General features: G+C 38.0%; 1 pseudogene; it reads left to right on the top strand.

The window, feature by feature from the left end:
- Positions 1-445: 445 nt before the first annotated feature.
- LOC127136350 (uncharacterized) lies at positions 446-24,214 on the top strand (annotated as a pseudogene).
- Positions 24,215-26,836: the final 2,622 nt, after the last annotated feature.

Below are 26,836 nucleotides of genomic sequence, written 5' to 3'. Positions count from 1 at the left end.
AAAAAAGATGGTTAATACAACCAGTCAAGGGGAACAATTCCCTCCCCAAGGGACAGACACAATCGGAGCAAATTCAATTGATGTATCCACTGAGATCCCTAATGCACAGGCCATACCAACATCTGGATCCATGGCCTTGCATAATTCGACAACAATGCCTATTATGTCAGGAGCGGCAGATACTCCTACAATTTCAACCCCTAGGCCACCAGGATTCGAGAACTTTAGGCCTATGAGAGATTACCCATATGGAATGCCATCTACTGCCATGGCAGGACTTCAAAACAATTCTTCCATATATACTCAACCACATAATACGGTTATTTCGCCAATTCAAAATTCTGGATCTGGCATGAACCATGTAGGTCGAAATAACCAATCACAAGGAGTCCCCACCATATTACCTACCCTTATAACGAATAATCAGGCAACCTTTAGACAATAAATGGATGCCAGTAACCATGATATGGTAGGAGTTCTGGCCAGAGAAATGAATACCATTTTTTCTCCCTTAATACAGAACGTGAATAGGACTAACACTGACAATGCCCAAACATACCAACAACTGTCAGCGCAGATGGGACGCATAGCAGATTTCCTAGGCGCCCCACAATCTGCTGTTCGACGCAGGCCAAACCAGGTTATAATCCAAGGAGAAGAACCAACGATAGATCAGGTTCAACCACAAAGGCAAGCCCCTGACGAAAGAGTCATGGGGGCAAGATTGGAACAACAGCCAATTCGACGGGAAGTCCCTGAAGAACAACCTAGGAGAGTGATAATGGTTAATAGAGACCAGGATGCAAATGAAGTAATTCATAGGGTCAGGCGGGAAAACATGATGGAAAATGACTTAACCAGTATGATAGAGAGAATCATGGCCCAGAATGGTCTGAATACAGGACTTCGACGGCCAAATTATTCTTCTCCTTTATCAGAATATTTCCTGCAAACAGAATTACCAAGGGGTTGTAAAATCCATAAGTTCACCAAATTCTCAGGGGATGCTAGTGAATCCACTATAGAGCACATATCCAGATACATGACTGAGGCAGGGGATTTGGCGAACAGTGAGAACCTAAGGATGAAATATTTCCGTAGTTCTTTAACAAAGAACGCCTTCACGTGGTTTACAACTTTGCCACCAAATTCCATAGATTCTTGGCCCCAGTTAGAAAGATTGTTTCATGAACAATTCTACATGGGCCAAACTAAGATAAGTCTTAAGGAATTAGCCAACATCAAAAGAAAATTCACTGAACCTATAGATGATTATCTGAATAGGTTTCGTTTGTTGAAATCTAGATGCTTTACAATAGTGCCTGAACACGAGTTGGTCGAAATGGTCACTGGAGGTTTAGACTATTCCATCAGGAAAAAGTTAGATACCCAACATCTAAGAGACATGGCCCAATTAGCAGATAGGGTTCGACAGGTCGAACGCTTAAAATCTGAAAATGCCAGAGCGAATAAGAATTATAAGAAAGAGAGGGTTGCTTATGTCGAATTCGAAGACGGAGAGTCTGAAATCGCTGAAGATCCTTATGGTCTTGAGGAATTCGAAGTAGATTTGGCTGAATTAAAAGAAGCACCACCCTATGCCTGCAAATTACTTACACCTTCGAACGGCAGAAACCCTGTCGAAACTGAAAAGAATGATAGATTTCCCAAAAAGACTTACACATTTGATGTTACCAAATGTGACGAGATCTTCGACTTATTAGTAAAAGATGGCCAAATGATAGTGCCTCCTAATACCAAAATTCCTCCGTTAGAACAATGAAAGAAAAGAGGCTTCTGTAAATATTGTCGCGGTGCGAAAAATACCCAAGCGTAAGGAACGCTCGAAATATAAACAAAACAGAGTCGCCACCGAACTTTATTTATTCCCAAAGAGGGAAAGGGGAAATATCGATAAAACCCACAAAAATAAAAAAGAAATGGTCGTCGCAACCAAATCGGGTTCGGGAGTCGGTTATGCAAGGGGAAGGTATTAGCACCCCTCACATCCATCGTACTCGATGGGACCCATTTAGTTAGTTTCGTGTTAGAGGGTTAGCGTGATATCGTTTGCGATCTTCTACTTATCGGGTGAGGAAAGAGAAAGAAAGAAAGGAAAGACTTAGGGTTTTTAATATTAATGTGCCTGACAAGATTTCGCAATCCTGCTCCTACGTATCTCCAGGTGCTATGAAGAACTCAAGGCATACGTAGTTCTACCCAAAGAGAACTACTGGATGGATTGCTTTTAAAGAGAGCGATGCTTGGATCATATTTGAGCGATTAAACCTTTACTTGCTGCTCACTCTTGGAGGCTGAAGTCTTTGTTTGTTTCGCATCAAAATGGATGTTGCATACTCTTTTTTTGGAAATGTTTTCAGATTCGCACAAGGGCGGAAAACAAGTTTGATGAGTTTGAGTTGATTTTAAGCGGAGACAAGCATCTAAGCAGGGAGCTCTACTGCAGTACTCAGATGCTCAAAAAGGAAGAGGCCTAAGCCTAATCACTCTCTTTTCATCCAAAAGTTTATTATGAAAATGTATGGTAAATTAGGCCAAAGTTCATTAACGGAAGACGGTTAGTCAGACAGAGAGCTCTACAGCAGTGTCCAAATAATCGGGAAAGAGAAGGTTGATACCCAATCAATCTTTTTCTTCTATAAGAGAAATGACCTAATTCTGGTAATTACTGTATGTTAATATGGAAGACGAATGTTTGAACATTGAGCTCTACAGCAGTATCCTAACATTCGAAATAGAGAAAGTCTAAACTCAATCAGTTTCTTCCATTTTTATTGTGAAAAGCTTTTAAAAACAGGGGGACGACTTGACGTTGGATCAAGTGTCAGAAGTTGACTTATGAAAAATAATTTGGATGTGGCGGGGGGCAGTGCTTGGCTTTACAATCAATTTGGATTTGATTTGGGAAAAAAAACTCGACGTTGGATCAAGTGTTTGTTTTTGTTCTTTTCTAAAAGGGTTGATTTTAATCTTCTGTTAACAATCAAATAGTACAGTAAGGTAAATGAAAATGGTAGATTTATTACACATGTTTAGGAATGGGGGTACAGTTTGTCGAATGGGGATACAATACGATAGTTAAATGATATAAGTTTTGAAAGACAGTTGAAAAAAATAAAAGAATCTCGTTGTAAGAAGGCCTAAGAGAAAGCCAAGGGACTCGAAGTAAAACTCGAAAATTAAACTACATAATTTACGTAATGTTAAGCAATCGTAAAGTGATTCATGTAGGAATCACCCTATCTGAGGCCGGTCAACAAGACTATATGCGTCTAAATAATTTCTGAAGTTAAATTGAAATTTTAACTTCAAAATTGCAACGCATCTATGAGAAATAACCCAACGAGAGCAAAATAAATCAATTTTCTTTTAACAATTAAAATAAAAAAAATAATCAATAATCAATAAATAAATATAAAATAATAATAAACAAATAATAATTATAATAGTAAATAATAATGATAAATAAAAAAATAAATATTAATAACAATACTTATTATTATCAATAATCAAAAACTAATAATAATAATATAAAAATGTTCATAATAAATCAACAAAACATAAATAAAAAGATAAAATAAATAAATAAAAGTAAATAAATAAAAATAAAACAATAGTAATTAAAAATAATTAACAAGAATAATAAATAATAATAATAATATGTAGTAACCATAATATAATGAATAATAATATGCAATAACCAATAAATAGTAATTCTTAATGATGATGATAACAATGAAGGTAACAGTACGTAATGATAAGTAATGTTAGTGATAGTTCATAAATAATTACAGTAATAATACTACTAATAATAACAATATTAATAATACATAATAATAGTAATTCAAAATTGCAACGCATCTATGAGAAATAACCCAACGGAGCAAAAATAAATCAAATTTTCTTTTTAACAATTAAAAATAAAAATAAATAATCAATAATCAATAAATAAATATAAAAATAATAATAAACAAATAATAATTATAATAGTAAATAATAATGATAAATAATAAAAATAAATATTAATAACAATACTTATTATTATCAATAATCAAAAACTAATAATAATAATAATTAAAAATGTTCATAATAAATCAACAAAACATAAATAAAAAGATAAAAATAAATAAATAAAAGTAAATAAATAAAAATAAAAACAAATAGTAATTAAAAAATAATTAACAAGAATAATAAATAATAATAATAATATGTAGTAACCATAATATAATGAATAATAATATGCAATAACCAATAAATAGTAATTCTTAATGATGATGATAACAATGAAGGTAACAGTACGTAATGATAAGTAATGTTAGTGATAGTTCATAAATAATTACAGTAATAATACTACTAATAATAACAATATTAATAATACATAATAATAATACACAAATAATAATAATAATATATAATAATAAATAATAATAATAATATAATCATATAATTAAATAATAATAATAATAATAATAATAATAATAATAATAATAAATAATAAAAAAGAGAACACAAACTTACTAGCAGTGGAAGTTACTAGTTTGGAGATTTATTTGGAAAAGAAAAAAACAACTTTGACCCCCCACACATGCGTTGACATGTGGCAGGAGGATGTGAAAAAATATTTAGAAAAAACAAAATAGTGGCATCTCCTTTCATGAAAAAATAACAGTAACAGAGGTAAAAACCTCTCCACCCCTTCCGATCAAATATCGATGGAAAACACCACAAGGGTGGTCGATCGACCGGTGGCGGTGCGGTGGCGCCCCCACTCTCCCGATCTGTCCTCTTTCGTTCGTTAACCTCTCTCTTTCTCTCTTGAAATGAAACAAAAAAAGCTTCCAACTTATAGAAATATGATGATGAGTTTAAGGTTGTTGTGGTAAGTTTGATGTTGTGGTTGTAGATGCTGTTGTTGTTATGGTGTAGTGAGATGAAATGAGTTAGGTGAGGTTGATGATGGTAGTTGTAAGAAGTTGTGGTGTTTGAAGAAAAAATGTGTGTTTGTGGAGAGTGAAGAGTTTTATATAGTTAAAGTAGTGATGATGGTGATGAAGATGGTTATGGTTTTTTTTAGTTGGTTTAAATGAAGTTGTTGTTGTAGTTTTAACAGAGAGAATATGTGTTAGTAAGAAAATGAGTGAGGTTGTAGATGTTCATGAAAGAAAAAAAGGTTGGGCGGTTTGATGATGTAGAGAGAGAGTATATTTTATGTTTAGATATTTTTTTGTGGTGTATGTTGTGAAGGATGTAGCAGTAAAAAAGAGAAGAAAAGAGAGAGAGAGAGAGAGAGAGAGGAAAAAAGAAGAGAGGAAGAAAATAAACCAATGGAAAAAGGGGACACGTGAATAGAAGAGGGAAAGAAGAAATATCTCCAATCAAAGCCAAGTGTCCTTTATACATTGGTCCAAAAATAAATAAATTTTAATTCAAAAACAAATTTATATGGATTGGTTGATAAAATATATTATCCATTTTTCTAATTTTACTAATTAAAATACCCAAACATAAATTAAATTGAATCGAGAACATAGATAATTCTAAATAAATCTCTCAATTTTTATGGCAATGGAACAAAAATAATCAGTCAAAAATTGAATAAAAATTGGGCGTAAAAATTTTCAAATAAATAAATAAATCAAATGCATTAAAATGATAAATGCGAAATAGAATTTTCAGAAACATACAGGTTTCGATCTGATTTTGAAATAAAAATTGATCGGTTAAAAGGATCAGACTGATTAAAATGCGTCCAAAAAAAGTAGTCGAAAAAATAAAACGAGCACATCACGTTAAACTACGTGAACCGTAGATTAAGAAAACTGACATCTTCAAGCTCAAATTATGAATTTTTTTCGCCCTCTAATCCAACATACAGTTGAGAAACGATTCGATCGGTCTGCCTGTATATCCGAAAAAAAAATTCCGAATGATATTCTAAATATTATACGGAAACAAAGCATGTTATGACAAGTATAAAATGCAAACGTCTTGTAAATGAAATGAATTGCTGACTGGATAAATGTGAACAGACAATCAGACATAAATGAATCGCTCCTGGATCATTTGCTCTTGATTCTTAAACACAAACAAAACTCTACAAAGATCCAGATGACGACAATACTCTTGATTGTCACCCTCTGGTCCTCTGAAATCATGATGAAATGGAAACAAATGATGCACTGAGATTGAGAAATCAAATCTTTCGACTTCTTAATCAATAGATGACTGAATGAATGTCATCAAGACCAGATGAAATGCCAGAACTCCGGACCTTTTACCTGAACCCTGACGAATGCTTTAAATTGATAAAATACACGACAAAACGAATTGATTTATGCTATGCTGATGCAAATGAAAAACTCAGGGTAAAATTTAGGGTATGACAGCTGCCCCTATTTAAACATCTATAACTAGAGGATATGAAGAACTCTTCTTCAAATCATCATGGTGAAAGATAGTTTAAATACTAAACAGACCCAAATTTTGCCCTCTTATGTAGAAGAATGATATGCTTATGGTTATGACCGAATGCACTTGGATTTAGGAAATACTCTTGATTTCTTAATCAGCAGACAATAATGCAAATGAATGCAACGAGATTTAAGAAATACTTTTGATTTCCTAATCGTCGAGCTATATGCATGTAAATGAAGGTTAAGAAGTACTCTTGACTCCTTAAAAATGAATGCGAATGAATTGAGAAATACTCTCAATTTCTTAACTGTATGAATGACAAATAATATGGATGCTAAGAAGTACTCTTGACTCCTCAGAGATGAAAGAATTAAGAAATAATCTTGATTTCTTAATCATCATATGGATGAATGAAAATTCAGATGAATTGAGAAATACTCTTGATTTCTTAATCATCGGAATGATAAATGAAATGAGAAATGCTCTTGATTTCTCAGATGCTATGCAGGTTAAAAAGTACTCTTGACTTCTTAAATATGAAATGATATGAGTTAAGAAATACTCTTGATTTCCTAAACATGAATGTAAATGAATTGAAAAATACTCTTGATTTCTCAAATGATATGCAAATGAATTAAGAAATACTCAATCATGAATGTAAATGAATTGAGAAATTCTCTTGATTTCTCCTATGAAATGCAAATGAATTAGGATGAGAGAATCACGTTCAGTTGCTCTTGACTGACAGTAGACACTCCTGGGAGAAAAAATGATCATATTCAGCTTCTCTTGGCTAAAGATGTCATATTCAACAACTCTTGGATGAACTATTGCATTCAACTGCTTTTGGTTGAAGCAAAACCACATAAAATAAAATAGTGTTCAACTGCTCTTGGCTGAAACTAATGCATTCAACTGCTCTCGGTTGAAGCAAACTGCTTAAAATAAAATAGTATTCAGCTGCTCTTGACTGAAACTAATGCATTCAACTGCTCTTGGTTGAACTATTGCATTCAACTGCTTTTGGTTGAAGCAAAACCACATAAAGTAAAATAGTGTTCAACTGCTCTTGGCTGAAACTAATGCATTCAACTGCTCTCGGTTGAAGCAAACTGCTTAAAATAAAATAGTATTCAGCTGCTCTTGACTGAAACTAATGCATTCAACTGCTCTTGGTTGATGCAAATTGCTGGGAAATAAGCAAAAGACTTTCTTGGGGAATAACTACATATTCAGCTGCTCTTGGCTGACATAAGACTCTTTTGGGGAATGAGAAGATCCCAGAGACTTGCTGGGGAGTTTATGAAATTTTGCTGGAGAAAATACAATGTTGGAGAAACTCTGTGTGGAGATATCTACTGGGGAAACCAAGCAGAAATTCTGTTTATACCAAAGTTCCACCGGAAGAAAATCAATCACCTTGCTGGGGAAGAAACTTGTCTTAAGAATCATTACCAACAATGACTGTATTCTGAAAATACTATAGTACTAGAGAAGATAACCGCTCTACTCTTGAGAACACCTCTTGCATCTCGGTCTGCTGAGGATTACACTGAACTTTCTTGAGAGGTTGTTGAATTCGGTTGAGGTTTATGCATGATCTGTTTTTGTACATGATATGAAAAATGAATATGAATGCATGAATATATTAGTTTATGCATTTTGTGGGTATCAAGCTCGGATTCCCCAACGCCTTGTCTTGGATAGTTTTGTCACCATGAATATGATTTTTTTTGTAAAATATCTTGATTTCTTCTTTTCTGCCAAGCGGGCTTCAATGAGGACTTCTTGCTTTTTGGAAGAAAATTCATTTCAAACTTGCTTTAGATTACAATGATCTAGGAAATGTCCCACGTCTTGTGAACCAGATGCATTATTGTAAACCAACAAAAATTCCTTTTATACTTTCAAAATCAAAACAAATTAAAGTTTTCAAGAGCTTTGTCGTTTCCACTATTTAAATGTTTTTATCTTATCAAAAATAAAAAGCGACATTAAGCAGAAAAACAGAAATAATTGGTAAAGCAATGTTCAACTGAACAATTTTATTTGATTCGAAGAATAACTCATACATGGGGTTCATGAAGATGTAAACCCCTCTAAGAGGAGATTACAGAGAAAGAAAGCAAGTAAATGGAAACAAAAATTCAACTGATTTTCCAACGAAATACAACTTTGCTATTTTCCCCTATGTCCTCTAGTCCTCATTACTATGCTTTTGGAGATGGTAATTGGACTGTTTTCTTCCATCTGAGCTTTGTTGCAGTGTTGACTTGTGTCGCTGCAGTATTATGCCTTTGGATATTCCCTAACTTTTGCGCGAACTGCTCCTTAAGAGTTTCAGTTCACCGGGAGATTTTACCCTTTTTTGCTTAAGTCGCCCTTTCGGGTTTTCGACTTACCGGGCTTAATTAATTTTTTTTTTGTTTATCCCTAATTTTTGCCTGAGCCGCCCTTACGGGTTTTCAACTCACCGGGATGCTCATTTTTGCCTAAGTCGCCCTTTCGGGTTTTCAACTTAGCGAGCTTTTATTATCCATTTCTTTTTCTTAGGCATAATACTTTCTCACTGCATCAGAATTGACGGGGTGTTTCAACTCTTCTCCGTCCATGTTCGTGAGAACTAAAGCTCCACCAGAGAAAGCTTTCTTCACCACAAATGGCCCTTCATAGTTTGGAATCCACTTGCCACGTGAATCCTTCTGGAGGAAGATTATCTTTTTCAAAACTAGTTCACCTACATTAAACTCTCGAGGTCGGACCTTCTTGTCAAACGCCCGCTTGAGTCTCCTCTGATATAATTGACCATGACACAACGCTGTCATCCTCTTTTCTTCGATTAGATTGAGCTGGTCAAATCTGGTTTGAATCCATTCTGCTTCTTCTAATTCTGTCTCCATCAAGACTCTCAATGAGGGGATCTCAACTTCTATCGGTAGCACAGCCTCCATGCCATAGACTAGTGAGAAAGGGGTTGCCCCTGTTGAAGTGCGAACAGTTGTTCGATATCCGTGCAAAGCAAAGGGTAGCATCTCGTGCCAATCTTTATAAGTTTTCACCATCTTCTGAATGATCTTCTTGATATTCTTGTTAGCTGCCTCTACAGCTCCGTTCATCTTTGGCCTATAAGGTGACGAGTTATGATGTTCAATCTTGAAATTCTCGCACAACTCCTTCATCATCTTATTATTCAGATTTGATACATTATCAGTGATAATCTTGCTAGGAGTTCCGTAGCGACAAATTATCTCTTTCTTGATAAATCGAGTGACGACTTGCTTTGTCACATTCGCATAAGAAGCTTCTTCTACCCACTTAGTGAAGTAGTCAATGGCAACCAGAATGAATCGATGTCCATTTGCAGCTTTAGGCTCAATCATACCAATCATGTCTATGCCCCACATTGAGAATGGCCACGGAGCTGATAAAACATTCAGAGGAGTAGGTGGCACGTGCACCTTGTCAGCATAAATTTGGCACTTGTGGCATTTCCTGGCATAGTGGTAACAATCTGTTTCCATTGTCAACCAATAGTAACCAGCTCTAAGGATTTTCTTCGCCATTGCATGTCCGTTTGCATGAATGCCGAAAGAACCTTTGTGGATTTCTTTGATGAGTAGGTCGGCTTCGTGTCTATCCACGCATCTGAGCAGAACTAAATCAAAGTTTCTTTTGTATAAAACACCACCACTTAGGAAGAAATTGGCTGATAACTTTCTTAAGGTCTTTTTGTCTGTGATGGATACATCATTTGGATACTCGTGCTTCTCAAGATATCGTTTGATGTCATAAAACCAAGGCTTTCCATCTATTTCTGCTTCAACTGCCAAGCAATGGGATGGCTCATCTAGACGTTGAATCGTAATAGCAGGTGATTCGTTAGCCCACTTGACCTTGAACATAGATGACAGAGTAGCCAAGGCATCGGCTAGCTGATTCTCCTCCCTAGGAATATGATGGAAATTAATCTCATCAAAGTAGGGGATTAGCTTCATGACATGCTCTCGGTATGGGATCAAATTGGGATGGCGGGTCTCCCAATCTCCTTTGATTTGATAGATGACAAGTGCTGAGTCTCCATACACCTCAAGAATCTTGATTCGTAGGTCGATAGCTGCTTCAATTCCCAAGATACATGCTTCATACTCCGCCATGTTATTGGTGCATTGGAAACATAACCTTGCCGTGAAGGGAAGATGAAAATCCTTTGGAGAAGTTATAACAGCCCCAATCCCGTTACCCAATGCATTTGAGGCACCATCGAACACGAGCGTCCACCGCGATCCTGGTTCGGGTCCTTCTTCCGGGCCTGGAATCTCGTAGTCTCTTATGTACATGACGTCTTCATCTGGGAAGTCAAGTCTCATCGATTGATAGTCCTCCACTGGCTGGTGCGCAAGGTACTCTGATAACACACTACCCTTAATGGCCTTCTGAGTTACATACTGAATGTCATATTCTGATAACAACATTTGCCAGCGAGCGATTCTGCCAGTTAATCCAGGTTTCTCGAAGATGTACTTGATGGGATCCATCTTGGATATTAACGTTGTTGTATGACAAATCATATACTGTCTCAGACGATGAGCAGCCAATGCTAATGCACAACAAGTCTTTTCTAGCGTGGAGTACCTGATTTCACATTCTGTAAACTTCTTGCTCAGGTAATAGATAGCATGCTCTTTCCTACCCGTCTCATCGTGTTGCCCCAATACACATCCCATGGATTCATCGAGTACTGTCAAATACATAATGAGAGGTTTTCCTGGAACTGGTGGCACTAAGATTGGCGGTTCTTGCAGATACTGTTTGATTTTATCGAATGCACTCTGGCAATCATCGTTCCACCTAACGGCTTGATCTTTTCTTAACAACTTGAATATTGGCTCGCAAGTGGCTGTCAGATGCGAGATGAATCTGGAAATATAGTTCAATATTCCCAAGAAACCACGGACTTGCTTCTCTGTCCGAGGTGCTGGCATCTCTTGAATAGCTTTGACTTTGTCAGGATCAACTTCTATGCCTCTCTGGCTCACAATGAATCCTAGAAGCTTTCCAGATCTAACTCCAAAAGTGCATTTAGCAGGGTTTAAGCGCAGTCTATATTTCCTCAATCTTACAAACAACTTCTTCAAATGAATAACATGCTCCTCTTCTGTCTGAGACTTGGCAATCATGTCATCCACATAGACTTCAATCTCCTTATGTATCATATCATGGAAAAGAGTCACCATGGCCCTTTGATAGGTTGCCCCAGCATTTTTCAGGCCGAAAGGCATTACCTTATAACAGAAAGTGCCCCATGGTGTAATGAAAGTTGTTTTCTCCATATCTTCGGGAGACATTTTAATCTGATTATATCCTGAGAATCCGTCCATGAAGGAGAATACAGAGAACTGAGTTGTGTTATCTACCAATACATCAATGTGAGGTAACGGAAAATCATCTTTGGGACTAACTCTATTCAGGTCTCTGTAGTCTACACACATCCGAACTTTTCCATCTTTCTTCGGAACTGGCACAATATTAGCAATCCACTGCGGATAAGTTGCAACAGCTAGAAAACCTGCATCAAACTGCTTCTTGACCTCTTCTCTGATCTTGACAGCCATGTCTGGTCGAGTTCTTCTCAACTTTTGCTTGATGGGCGGGCATTCTGGCTTCAACGGCAGCTTGTGCACAACTATGTCGGTGTCGAGTCCTGGCATATCCTGATATGACCAAGCAAACACATCCACATATTCATGTAGTAGCTTGACTAGTTCCTCCTTCACATTTTTTTTCAAAGCAGTTCCGACCTTGACTTCCTTTCTATCCTCCTCAGTCCCCAGATTGATCACATCCACTGGTTCCTGATGAGGCTGAATCATCTTTTCCTCTTGTTTCAAAAGTCTAGTCAACTCTTCTGGAAGTTCGCAATCTTCCTTACCATCCTCTTCAGCTTGGTTAATCGGGAGGTCGAAGTCATAGGGAATTATAGCATTGTTGTGTTCAATGGATCCAGTTATTAATGATCTGCATGGAAATGATTTTTCTTTTTAGAGGAAGATTTTGAAAAATGAAAGTGATGTGAAATAAAATTGCCATTTTTTCTTTTGTTTATTTGTTTGTAAAAAAATAAATAAATTAAAAAGATGAAAGACAGGGATCTCAAAAAATGTGCTTTGTATTGATGATAAGGCTTAAATATTAACACAAAATGGGCCCTACAAAGCTATCCATATGCCTTGGGCATGACATTGGATGTTTTTAGAAAACAGTAAATTACTTTGAACAAGAAACTATATCCGGAACATCTGTTGCCTTCCAGTTAGTGAGAGCGGCATCCGGAGGTCCACAAAACACCATCTTGGACAAATCTAGATCTTCATCTTCAAGAGCATTCACTTGAGCATCACTTCGGAAACCAGCTTTGGAGAATATTTCCTGGATGCTAGGAACCTTCCCTTGATGTATCTTCTGATCTTTGAAAAGTTCAATAGACGGCTGATATCCTAATCCACACTTGTCTTTCTTCTCTGGTAGTTCAATCACTGTGCCCCAACTTCCAGGGCAACCAGCTTCAATTGTAGCTTTCACACTCTTCCACGAGGTCATGACCCCCTTGGGTTCTTCAACAAGTTTCGGCTTAGTCTGGACCACATTGACCACTTCAAGGGCTTGGAGAGGAGTTTCAACAATGTCTTCACCTACTTCAATGTATCTGAAAGAAGTCAAATGGCTGACGAAAATATCTTCCTCTCCGGATACTGATATCAGCTTACCAGAAGTAACAAACTTCAGCTTCTGGTGAAGTGTCGAGGTGACAGCTCCAGCAGCATGAATCCAAGGTCTACCTAATAGAAAACTATAGGCAGGCCTAATATCCATTACCTGGAAGGTAATACGGAAAGTTTGAGGGCCAATAAGGATTGGGAGGTCAATCTCCCCAATAACTGTTCGCTTAGACCCATCAAAAGCTTTCACTATCAAAGCACTGGGCCTCATCTGCACCCCTTCAATATTAAATTGTGCCAGGGTAGTCTTAGGTAACACGTTCAAGGATGAACCTGTATCTACCAGTACTCGAGCCAAAGTGACATCTGTACACTGAATCGAGATATGAAGCGCCATATTATGTTCTCGCCCATTAGGGGGTAAATCATCATCAGTGAACATCAAACAACTACTAGCATTGAGATTAGCAACCACATTATCAAACTGAATAACACTGATGTCTTCTGCCACATAAGCTTCGTTCAAGAACTTCAATAGAGCAGTCCTATGAGCCTCAGAACTCATAAGTAGAGAAAGAATGGAGATTTTTGAAGGAGTCTGGTTGAGCTGATCTACGACCTTGTAATCACTCTTCTTGATGATCTTCAAGAATTCTCTATCCTCTTCAGCAGTCACTGCTCTCTTAGATGAGCCTTCTCCTACTTCTGGAGGATTCACCTCTTTCCCCTTTGTTGGTTCAACTGTTGGTGCACTTTCTTTGTTTGGGATCACTTCAGGAGAGAAAACCCTTCCACTTCGAGTCACACCACTAGCTCCAGCAATGTTAGTCACGTCTGGCTCTTTCAAGATTACTGGTTTGTTACCCACATAAACTATAGGCTCATAGTTCCAAGGCACGACTTTGGTACTGTCAAATGAGAATGGAGCGGGAACATGGATAACCATGGGCTCAATCTTCTTCACTGGCTCTAGGTCAACATTTCTCTGATAAGGGACCACAAAAGGCTTGGGAAGCCTCTCTTGATCAAATATAGGCACAATCACAGCAACATCATCATCAATCTTTGCTCTAGTGAACTGAATAACCCGCTGATCCATCAAACGTTGAAGACAAATTTTGAATTCACCACACTGATCAGGGTTGGATGAACACACCACACAATTATCATGTACTCCATTCATCAATTCTGCTTCCATCAATCTAGCATGGACCACTGTTAAAAGAGTTTTCAACTTGAACACATCCTTTATCAATCCATCATCAGTTGAACTTTCTATAGCATTGACACCTGAACTATCATGTTTAGGTAAAGGATTGTTCCCCACATTTGGAACATCAGCAAAAGACAATATTTTCTGATCTATCAACTCTTGGACCCGAAGCTTAAACACCTTGCAATTCTCTGTTGTATGACCCTCTGAATTAGCATGAAAGGCACATCTAGCATTCTCATCATACCAAGGCTTATGCGGCTTTGGCATTGGAGGTAATGCCCTTGGCACGACAATCCCATTCTGAATCAGATACGGTAGCAATTGAGTGTAAGTCATTGGGATAGGAGTGGTATTCACATTATTGTACTGTTGATATGGCCTCTGTTGATTTGGTCGTTGCTGCTGAACTGGACGTGGTTGATTATTCTGTTGATTTCTCTGTTGATGTTGAGGTGGCGGAGCCTGGAATTGAGGTTGTGGAGCTTGATATTGAGGAACTGGAACTTGATAGTGAGGTACCGGAGCTGGAATAGGAACAGGAGCAATTGGACGGTAAGGCATGGTTGGATATTGAGCAGCCGCTATGTAAGGGTACTGATAATAAGGCACAGAAGCGGGAGCTTTGTATGGTGGTCTCCCCCTCTGAGAAGAAATGGCACTAGTCTCACCCTCCTTCCTCTTGAATCCATTGAAAGGCTTCTTCAAGATTGGTTGACTGCTAGAACCTCCCTGGATTTTACCACTCTTCAGTCCTTCTTCTACTCTTTCTGCCACGATCACCATGTCAGAAAATCCTATGGACACACTACTGATCAATCTTTCATAATATTGGCCCTGCAAGGTTCCCATGAAAATGTCAATCAATTCACGATCAACCAGCGGCGGGTGCACCCTTGCAGCCAATTCTCTCCAACGTTGTGCGTATTCTTTAAAAGATTCATTGTCTTTCTGGGCCATACTCTGAAGCTGAGTACGGTTTGGTGCCATGTCAGTATTATATTTGTATTGCTTTGCGAATGCTTCAGCCAACTCATCCCAAGTGTGGATGTTGCTACATTCCAACTGCATGTACCAGTCCAAAGATGCCCCAGTTAGACTGTCCTGAAAGCAATGGATCATGAGCTTATCATCTCTGGCATAGGCAGCCATTTTTCTGCAATACATTTTTAAATGTATGTTAGGACATGTGAGTCCTTTGTATTTTTCAAATTCAGGCGCTTTGAATTTTGGAGGAATCACCACGTCTGGGACTAGACACATCTCCAAGGCACTTAAACGGGTTGAGTTATGTCCTTCCAAGATTCTTAGCTTTTCGGCCAGAGCACGACACATCAAGATAGCCTCAGAATCTTTGGCAGCAGTAGGGATGACCACTGGAGTAGCTCCATTGTAATTCTGCATTTCAAACTCGTCCTGGAGCTCCTCATCAGTGTGGGGAATGGCCACTTGATTGACTATCGGAGGTCCTTGCGCAGCGACTCCATCAGCTACTCCAGAAGTATGCGCAGGTGGAGGCACATGAGTTCTTTCAGGCGGTGGAACAAAACCTGGAGGAGGACCGTAGATAACGGGATTTGGAATAGGAACTGAAGGTCCTGACTGAAGAGCAACCCCTTGAACTAGAGCATCGTTCCTTGCAGCAGCGGCAACACGAGCCTCTTCTTCCCTTCTAGCCAGAGCTTGTATAGCCTCAAAGATCTGCTCGATCTTGCTTTTGACAGAGTCCATCTCCTCTCTGAAGGCAACTTGTTCTTCTCTAACTACATCCATGATTCTTCTTGTGTTGGAGCGAGTAGCGTATGCACGTTGAGGAATCAGCTTGAACTACTGGACACGAGGAAAAATGGAATGAGTTTTTGTTTTGAGAAATGAAATGCATGATGCATATGTTGATGCACATGGATTTAAAAATGTCTTTTATGCTTATGTTCAATTTTATTTTCAGGGAACCGTGTTAGATTCCTTGTAACTTATCAAGCATTCAAAGAGATCACGGGGAATAAAACAAGAATGGAACCAAACTTTTTGTACAAAAGAAACTCAAAAATCCTTCATTCATTCAATTCAAAACAGAGTACAAGGATTGAGTACAAAATATTCTTTCAAACATAAAGGAAAGTACAACATAAAAAAAAGGTCAAACTGCAGGCTTCTGTTTGTTGAGATCTTCCAAATCTCCTTTGAACCTTTTCATCATGTCTTCACAAAGATAAATAAATTCAGTCACTGAACGAGGGATGTTGTCATTGTCTATGTCTTCCAAAGCACATCTTAGCATCAAAGGCACATTCGTAGCCATGCCATTACAGAAGTCTATCGAACTGGCAAACTTGTCTCGGTACTCATTTCTTTGTTCATATAAAAACTGGATGGTTTCCTCGCAGGCTACCAAACTAGCATTCACATTTTCCCTTGCGTTCATCCAATCTTCACCTTCTTGTAGCAAAGAGTCATGTCGGCCTCTCCAGTATCGTTCCCACTCATTAGCATTTTCAGCCTCCTGGCACTTTCCATTCCACATTTCAGGTGTAACCTGAGTAGCAGCCATAACACTCTCTTTACTGCGGCGTTCTCGTTCTTCCCTTTCTTTTGATTCAAAGAGTGAAACATTGAGGTTGGCTATCTCAGCCTCAAGCGTCTCTCTTATCTCCTTTTTTTGTTTTGTGGCGAGCTTCCACCATTTCTCTTTCTCACGACAATCCCTCTCAGCCTCTTTCAGTTGGCTTTTGACGGTATTCAAGCAGCTCTCAGCCTGATCTAACCCCTGTTTGACTCTTTTTCTCTTATATTCCTCCTTATCAGTCCTTTCCACATTTGCTTGAAGTTGTGTTTTCTTCCGCCCAAGCTCCCACTTATGATTATCCCTTTCTTCAGTAATTCGGAGAAGGTTCAACCGTAGCTCTTCATTCTCCTTTTCCAAACTTTGGATGACAACTTTGAGTTCTTTAGCTTCCTCTATAGTGACGTGAGTAGGTTCTGGAGGATTTGTATGCATTGGAGGCTCATAAGGGTATGGTAGTTTGTTTTGAGAAGCTCTGGCTTGGACCCAACTTGTATATGGCCCTCTAGCTATACAATTCTTCTTTCCACGCTCCCTTTTTCCTTCTCTACGAACTTTAGTCCAGGCACGACCTATCCTCTTCACCAGATCAAAGTCCTTCACTCCTTCTCCCAACAAGAAACCTTCTAACAACTTGTCTTCTGGTTTGTCATTCATAGGAAACCCAAGTTGCCGCATAGCAAGCTCAGGGTTATAATTGATGCAACCTCGAGTTCCTATGAGTGGCACATTATGGAAGTTGCCACATTTGACGATTATGTCCACATCATCATAAACACGAGAGTACCAGACGATGTCATTGGCAGTGAGAGACATGATTTTTTGAGACAACTTGAGGTTATCCTTGTTCTGAACAAAAGGCCCTTCGCTTGGTAAGTGAGATAAGAACCATTTATACAGTAAAGGAGCGCAACACTGGATCATCCCCCCCTTCTTCTCATTTCTCCAATGGATAGAGTGATAAACATCTGCAAGCAAGGTGGGAATGGGATTCTTGAGCAAGAAAATGCGTATAGCAGTCATGTCCACGAAGTCATCAATGTTCGGGAACAAGACAATCCCATAGAGTATCAAGGCTAACACAGCATTGAAAGCGACCCAATCTTCTTTACTTTTGAAATCTGAAGCTTTTCCCACTAAGAACTTCAAAGTGAAACCTGAAGTGCCTCCTTTTGGTCCAAGATTAGCTTTCACTTCCGCTTTATCTAGACGTATAGCTGAACCTATTTGTTGATGTGTAGGAAGTTCCCCTAGACCGGTGTAAGGGATTTCATCCTTGATACCAATGTTTGCTATATGTGAGAACTCTTTAAGTGTTGGCGCCAACTGGAAGTCCTGGAATGTGAAACACCGCAAGGGAGGATCATAGAATTGTGCCAAAGTGAAAATGGCCCAAGCATCCACTTCTGTGTTCATGATAGTCAATAGGTCACCATACTCAACACAAAAGTTGTTCCTTCTGATTTTTTTCACATCTGAGATCAACCCCTTAATCAATCCTAGCTTTGGATTCCTGAACTTGAATGAATAAGTACTTTTTTGATTGCTACCCATGTCTTTTGAATGCCTGAAATCAAACGAGTCTTTAGGTCCCTTGAAAATATGCACATGTCATATGTGTTATGATTATGAAATGTTTTATGTTTATGTATGTACAGTTGGGTAGGTGATCATTGGAACATTCTGATTAATTACTTCATGGAGGAAAGGTTCCAGGAATAGGAAAACCAAACAGGTAGGCTCTAGGGTTTAAAAGGTTCCTAGAGTCATGGACCCAATTCAAGAATATTATCGTCAGAACGACTAATCGTAAGACAATAATATCTTAAGAAGGATCTATTCTAGGTTAGGTCTTTATATTAACCCAACGAGTCCTAAGTCTCGTAGGTCAATACTACACAACCATCGACTCCACGGTTCTAGACACGGTTCCCAGAGTCATGGATCACACCTGACAATATTATCGTCAGAACGACTACTCGTAAGACAATAATATCCTCAAAAATGATCTATTCTGAGTGAGGTCTTCGTATTAACCCAACGAGTCCTAAGTCTCATAGGTTAACACTACACAACCATCGACTCCACGGTTCTAGACACGGTTCCCAGAGTCATGGATCACACCTGACAATATTATCGTCAGAACGACTACTCGTAAGACAACAATATCCTCAAAAATGATCTATTCTGAGTGAGGTCTTCGTATTAACCCAACGAGTCCTAAGTCTCATAGGTTAACACTACACAACCATTGGTCCTAAAAGCCATAGGTTCAGGGTTCTACAAAAGGTCCTCAGAATCATAGATCGAGGTTGAAAGTATCACCGCCAAAACGACTAATCGTAATACAGTAATACTTTCAAGGGATCTCATCTGAGTGGGATTCTCGCATCAACCTAACGAGTCCGATGTCTCGCAGGTCAATACTACACAACCACCATCCTAACTTAAGTTTTTCTCAAAGCTCGGGTATAAAGCTTTTCCTCACACAAATGCCAATAGTCCAGAAAGTTCCAATGATACCATATATCAATAATACAGTAATTGGAAATACAGATAATAAAGGCATATATAGATAAAATAAATCAGAAGCAAACAAACAGATAAAAGCAAAACTCAAACACAAAACAAACTAAATTAGGGTTGACTCGCTTAGGAGAACTTTCATTCCCCAGCAGAGTCGCCAGCTGTCGCGGCGCGAAAAATACCCAAGCGTAAGGAACGCTCGAAATATAAACAAAACAGAGTCGCCACCGAACTTTATTTATTCCCAAAGAGGGAAAGGGGAAATATCGATAAAACCCACAAAAATAAAAAAGAAATGGTCGTCGCAACCAAATCGGGTTCGGGAGTCGGTTATGCAAGGGGAAGGTATTAGCACCCCTCACATCCATCGTACTCGATGGGACCCATTTAGTTAGTTTCGTGTTAGAGGGTTAGCGTGATATCGTTTGCGATCTTCTACTTATCGGGTGAGGAAAGAGAAAGAAAGAAAAGAAAGACTTAGGGTTTTTAATATTAATGTGCTTGACAAGATTTCGCAATCCTGCTCCTACGTATCTCCAGGTGCTATGAAGAACTCAAGGCATACGTAGTTCTACCCAAAGAGAACTACTGGATGGATTGCTTTTAAAGAGAGCGATGCTTGGATCATATTTGAGCGATTAAACCTTTACTTGCTGCTCACTCTTGGAGGCTGAAGTCTTTGTTTGTTTCGCATCAAAATGGATGTTGCATACTCTTTTTTTGGAAATGTTTTTGGATTCGCACAAGGGCGGAAAACAAGTTTGATGAGTTTGAGTTGATTTTAAGTGGAGACAAGCATCTAAGCAGGGAGCTCTACTGCAGTACTCAGATGCTCAAAAAGGAAGAGGCCTAAGCCCAATCACTCTCTTTTCATCCAAAAGTTTATTATGAAAATGTATGGTAAATTAGGCCAAAGTTCATTAACGGAAGACGGTTAGTCAGACAGAGAGCTCTACAGCAGTGTCCAAATAATCGGGAAAGAGAAGGTTGATACCCAATCAATCTTTTTCTTCTATAAGAGAAATGACCTAATTCTGGTAATTACTGTATGTTAATATGGAAGACGAATGTTTGAACGTTGAGCTCTACAGCAGTATCCTAACATTCGAAACAGAGAAAGTCTAAACTCAATCAGTTTCTTCCATTTTTATTGTGAAAAGCTTTTAAAAACAGGGGGACGACTTGACGTTGGATCAAGTGTCAGAAGTTGACTTATGAAAAATAATTTGGATGTGGCGGGGGGCAGTGCTTGGCTTTACAATCAATTTGGATTTGATTTGGGAAAAAAAACTCGACGTTGGATCAAGTGTTTGTTTTTGTTCTTTTCTAAAAGGGTTGATTTTAATCTTCTGTTAACAATCAAATAGTACAGTAAGGTAAATGAAAATGGTAGATTTATTACACATGTTTAGGAATGGGGGTATAGTTTGTCGAATGGGGATACAATACGATAGTTAAATGATATAAGTTTTGAAAGACAGTTGAAAAAAATAAAAGAATCTCGTTGTAAGAAGGCCCAAGAGAAAGCCAAGGGACTCGAAGTAAAACTCGAAAATTAAACTACATAATTTACGTAATGTTAAGCAATCGTAAAGTGATTCATGTAGGAATCACCCTATCTGAGGCCGGTCAACAAGACTATATGCGTCTAAATAATTTCTGAAGTTAAATTGAAATTTTAACTTCAAAATTGCAACGCATCTATGAGAAATAACCCAACGGAGCAAAAATAAATCAAATTTTCTTTTTAACAATTAAAATAAAAATAAATAATCAATAATCAATAAAATATAAAAATAATAAAAACAATAATAATTATAATAGTAAATAATAATGATAAATAATAAAAATAAATATTAATAACAATATTTATTATTATCAATAATCAAAAACTAATAATAATAATAATTAAAAATGTTCATAATAAATCAACAAAACATAAATAAAAAGATAAAAATAAATAAATAAAAGTAAATAAATAAAAATAAAAACAAATAGTAATTAAAAAATAATTAACAAGAATAATAAATAATAATAATAATATGTAGTAACCATAATATAATGAATAATAATATGCAATAACCAATAAATAGTAATTCTTAATGATGATGATAACAATGAAGGTAACAGTACGTAATGATAAGTAATGTTAGTGATAGTTCATAAATAATTACAGTAATAATACTACTAATAATAACAATATTAATAATACATAATAATAGTAATACAAATAATAATAATAATAATAATAATAATAATAATAATAATAATATAATCATAATAATTTAATAATAATAATAATAATAATAAATAAATAAAAGAAGAGAACACAAACTTACTAGCAGTGGAAGTTACTAGTTTGGAGATTTATTTGGAAAAGAAAAAAACAACTTTGACCCCCCACACATGCGTTGACATGTGGCAGGAGGATGTGAAAAAATATTTAGAAAAAACAAAATAGTGGCATCTCCTTTCATGAAAAAATAACAGTAACAGAGGTAAAAATCTCTCCACCCGTTCCGATCAAATATCGATGGAAAACACCACAAGGGTGGTCGACCGACCGGTGGCGGTGCGGTGGCGCCCCCACTCTCCCGATCTGTCCTCTTTCGTTCGTTAACCTCTCTCTTTCTCTCTTGAAATGAAACAAAAAAAGCTTCCAACTTATAGAAATATGATGATGAGTTTAAGGTTGTTGTGGTAAGTTTGATGTTGTGGTTGTAGATGTTGTTGTTGTTATGGTGTAGTGAGATGAAATGAGTTAGGTGAGGTTGATGATGGTAGTTGTAAGAAGTTGTGGTGTTTGAAGAAAAAATGTGTGTTTGTGGAGAGTGAAGAGTTTTATATAGTTAAAGTAGTGATGATGGTGATGAAGATGGTTATGGTTTTTTTTAGTTGGTTTAAATGAAGTTGTTGTTGTAGTTTTAACAGAGAGAATATGTGTTAGTAAGAAAATGAGTAAGGTTGTAGATGTTCATGAAAGAAAGAAAGGTTGGGCGGTTTGATGATGTAGAGAGAGAGTAGATATTTTATGTTTAGATATTTTTTTGTGGTGTATGTTGTGAAGGATGTAGCAGTAAAAAAGGAGAAGAAAAGAGAGAGAGAGAGAGGAAAAAAGAGAAAGAGAGGAAGAAAATAAACCAATGGAAAAAGGGGACACGTGAATAGAAGAGGGAAAGAAGAAAATATCTCCAATCAAAGCCAAGTGTCCTTTATACATTGGTCCAAAAATAAATAAATTTTAATTCAAAAACAAAACTTATATGGATTGGTTGATAAAAATATATTATCCATTTTTCTAATTTTACTAATTAAAATACCCAAACATAAATTAAAATTGAATCGAGAACATAGATAATTCTAAATAAATCTCTCAATTTTTATGGCAATGGAACAAAAATAATCAGTCAAAAATTGAATAAAAATTGGGCGTAAAAATTTTCAAATAAATAAATAAATCAAATGCATTAAAATGATAAATGCGAAATAAAATTTTCAGAAACATACAGGTTTCGATCTGATTTTGAAATAAAAATTGATCGGTTAAAAGGATCAGACTGATTAAAATGCGTCCAAAAAAAGTAGTCGAAAAAATAAAACGAGCACATCACGTTAAACTACGTGAACCGTAGATTAAGAAAACTGACATCTTCAAGCTCAAATTTTGAATTTTTTTCGCCCTCTAATCCAACATACAGTTGAGAAACGATTCGATCGGTCTGCCTGTATATCCGGAAAAAAAAAATTCCGAATGATATTCTAAATATTATACGGAAACAAAGCATGTTATGATAAGTATAAAATGCAAACGTCTTGTAAATGAAATGAATTGCTGACTGGATAAATGTGAACAGACAATCAGACATAAATGAATCGCTCCTGGATCATTTGCTCTTGATTCTTAAACACAAACAAAACTCTACAAAGATCCAGATGACGACAATACTCTTGATTGTCACCCTCTGGTCCTCTGAAATCATGATGAAATGGAAACAAATGATGCACTGAGATTGAGAAATCAAATCTTTCGACTTCTTAATCAATAGATGACTGAATGAATGTCATCAAGACCAGATGAAATGCCAGAACTCCGGATCTTTTACCTGAACCCTGACGAATGCTTTAAATTGATAAAATACACGACAAAACGAATTGATTTATGCTATGCTGATGCAAATGAAAAACTCAGGGTAAAATTTAGGGTATGACAAATATCACAATTTTTTAGGCCATAAAACTTCACAATGCTTTCTTTTCAGGGATCTTATTCAGAATGCAATCAGGGATGGCCGCCTCAAGTTCGCTGACAAAGGGAAAAAACAGATGAAAGTTGATACTGATCCCCTCAACATTGCTGAGACAAACTATGTTGAACCTGTTGAATTCAACATGATTGACGTAGGGGAAATGGAGGTTGTAAAAGCAACAAGAACTAGAGGCTATGCGCTGGATGGAAAGCAGGCTACTGATGGCCTAAGTAACGATGTTTCCTTTGGAATCTCTGTCAAAGGTAAACAGGTTGCTAACGTCGAACCAAGGGCCATTGAAGGTCTCAAGGGGAAAGCAACTGAGGCTACTGAGGGCCTAAGAAAGAAATTCGAGGAAATTTCAATCATTGATGGCGCCAGTCTAGGTGTCAAAATGGTAGATCTGAAGCAACCCCCCCCCCCCCCCAGAAATGGAGGAAGTGGAGGAATGTTTGAAGATGGAGCAAGAAGGGATGAAGTTTGGCTATCCCAAAGCCAACGAAAGCCTACGTGAATATCTCTGGAGATGTCACAAAAAGAATGCTGACATGTTGTTGTGCCCAAGATGCAGCATCGGGATATCTCGAAGGTGGATGAGGATTACGAGAGATGGCAGCGAACAAAAACCGAGAGAAACTGGAGGAAGGAAAGCCAATTACAGAAGGTGTTACCCACGCCAGGAGAAAGCCTTCTTGGTTTCATTGTGCGTTACTACAAATATGAAACAGAATGCTTGATGTGTCCCAGGTGTGGGGCAGTGTACAACAGAGAATTAGCCGAAGCATTCGAAAGAATCCCATATGACCAAGGTTGGGACGGACATGGAGGTAACCCAAACATGTATAGCTTCGACAAGAGGGGAGCGCCTAGGAGGCCAGATAACCCTCACCCAAGGGCGAAAAGAGTTATGTTTAAACTGCCAGCAGAAGTCCCTGAGGACAAATGGACTCAGGCGGGACCAAAGAAAGGAAAGTGGAGAAGCTTCGAGGATGGAGGAAGAACGTCTTGGGCGTACAGAAAACAATTTCAGGCGTCCAAGAGAGAGGCTATCAGGCTAGAAAATTACAAAGGGAAAAATCCTATGTCAAGATCCCAGTGGAGAAGACATCAGAGGATGAGGAAGGCAGATAGAGAGATGAATCTAAAAGAGACTGGCGAATCCAGCAGCGTCAAGGTTCCCCCAAATGTCATGGATTCGACCAAACCACCCGTAGGAAGGAAGTTATTTCCAGATGAAAACATAAGTCAGAAGGTTCAGAAGGAACAAGTAAGAGAGGAGGAAATGCTCACTGACGACTTCGAGTCCGACAGAGTGTCTTCTGTTAATATAAATTACAACGTAGTCTCGGTCTTGCCTTACGAGTATAACCAGGAAACAGAGGTTGAAGATAATGAGGAAGCGAACACTGCGGAGATGACGAAGCATCAACCAGTGTGTTACTATGTTCTGAACAGTGGCGCTGTCGAAGAGCAGAACGCTATTTTCGAAAGGCCCCACCAGGGGATGCATAGTCACCTCAAGCCCCTATACATTAGGGCCAAAGTTGGACAGGTGGGAGTGAATAAAGTCTTGGTGGACGGAGGAGCAGCAGTCAATTTGATGCCCCAATTCATGTTGAAAAAGATAGGTATGTTCGACACCGATGTCAAACCTCACAACATGGTATTGTCAAATTATGAGGGTAAGATAGGACAGACGCTAGGCGTCATACAAGTGGACCTGACTGTTGGGTCAATCACAAGACCAACGATGTTTATGGTAATACCTGAAAAAGCAAATTACAACTTACTACTAGGGAGGGAATGGATACATGGAATAGGGGCAGTCCCTTCAACCATGCATCAGAGAATATCCATCTGGAGAGAAGATGGTGTGGTAGAGAACGTCGAAGCTGACCAAAGTTACTTCGCGGCAGAAGTAAACCATGTAGACGAGAGAAACTTCGACAGGAACTTGGCTCACATAGGACCATGCTACCCAACGGAAGAAGGCTATGCCCCAAATAAAAATGCCTTATACTTCTTGACTCTCCACCCAAATGGCTTTCAGTGGGATATGGAGATTATGGGAGACCCAAAAGAAAGGGAATCATCTGAAATACGCCCAACAGGCTGGGATGAAGACCTGTACTATGACTGAGTCTTCTTTTCTCGAAAAGATCTCGGCCTACATGGCTGAGAACAAAAGACAAACGGCTCTCGAAGCCGAGATAACAAACATGGCTAACAAAGCCACATATGGTGAAATCTATAATACAGGACCTGAGGAGTATTCTAAACCAAAATCCCCTGACAAACAAGTACCTGTGGAACCAACAGAACAGAGGTTAGACGCCATCTACGACGAAGAGCCTCTGGGATTTGAAAAAGATCCAGTAACGTCAAGTGCAAAGATGTTAGCGTAAGATCCTCTTGAAGAGATTGGTCTCGGAAATGGAAGTGAAAAAAGAATTACCTACATCAGCGCTAAACTGGACCCCAAGTTGAAAGTGAGAGTCATTGAACTGCTAAGAAAAAACAAAGATTGCTTTGCTTGGGATTACGACGAGATGCCTGGTTTGAAGAGGGACTTGGTTGAATTAAAGTTGCCTATCAAGGATGGCAAGAAGCCCATCAAGCAGACTCCAAGAAGATTCGCCCCAGAAATCCTCTCAAAGATCAAAAAAGAGGTCGAAAGACTTCTTCGTTGCAATTTCATCAGGACCACAAGGTATGTCGATTGGATTGCAAATATAGTCCTTGTTATCAAGAAAAATGGCTCTTTGCGAGTATGTATAGATTTTCGTGATCTAAATGCAGCAACTCCTAAAGATGAGTATCCAATGCCTGTGGCAGAGATGCTGGTTGACTCAGCCGCAGGCTATGAATATCTCAGCATGCTGGATGGATATTCTGGCTATAACCAGATTTTCATTGCAGAAGAGGATGTTTCTAAAACAGCTTTTCGATGTCCAGGGGCAATAGGCACTTATGAGTGGATAGTTATGCCTTTTGGCCTAAAAAACGTTGGGGCAACATAGCAGCGAGCAATGAATTCTATATTCCATGATTATATAGAGACATTTATGCAAGTGTACATAGATGACATTGTGATAAAATCTACGTCAGATGAAGATCATCTAACCCATCTCAGCCA

Source organism: Lathyrus oleraceus, chromosome 4, assembly GCF_024323335.1.
Source record: "Lathyrus oleraceus cultivar Zhongwan6 chromosome 4, CAAS_Psat_ZW6_1.0, whole genome shotgun sequence".
Taxonomy (NCBI): Eukaryota; Viridiplantae; Streptophyta; class Magnoliopsida; order Fabales; family Fabaceae; genus Lathyrus; species Lathyrus oleraceus.
This window is presented reverse-complemented; position numbering and strand designations above follow the sequence as displayed.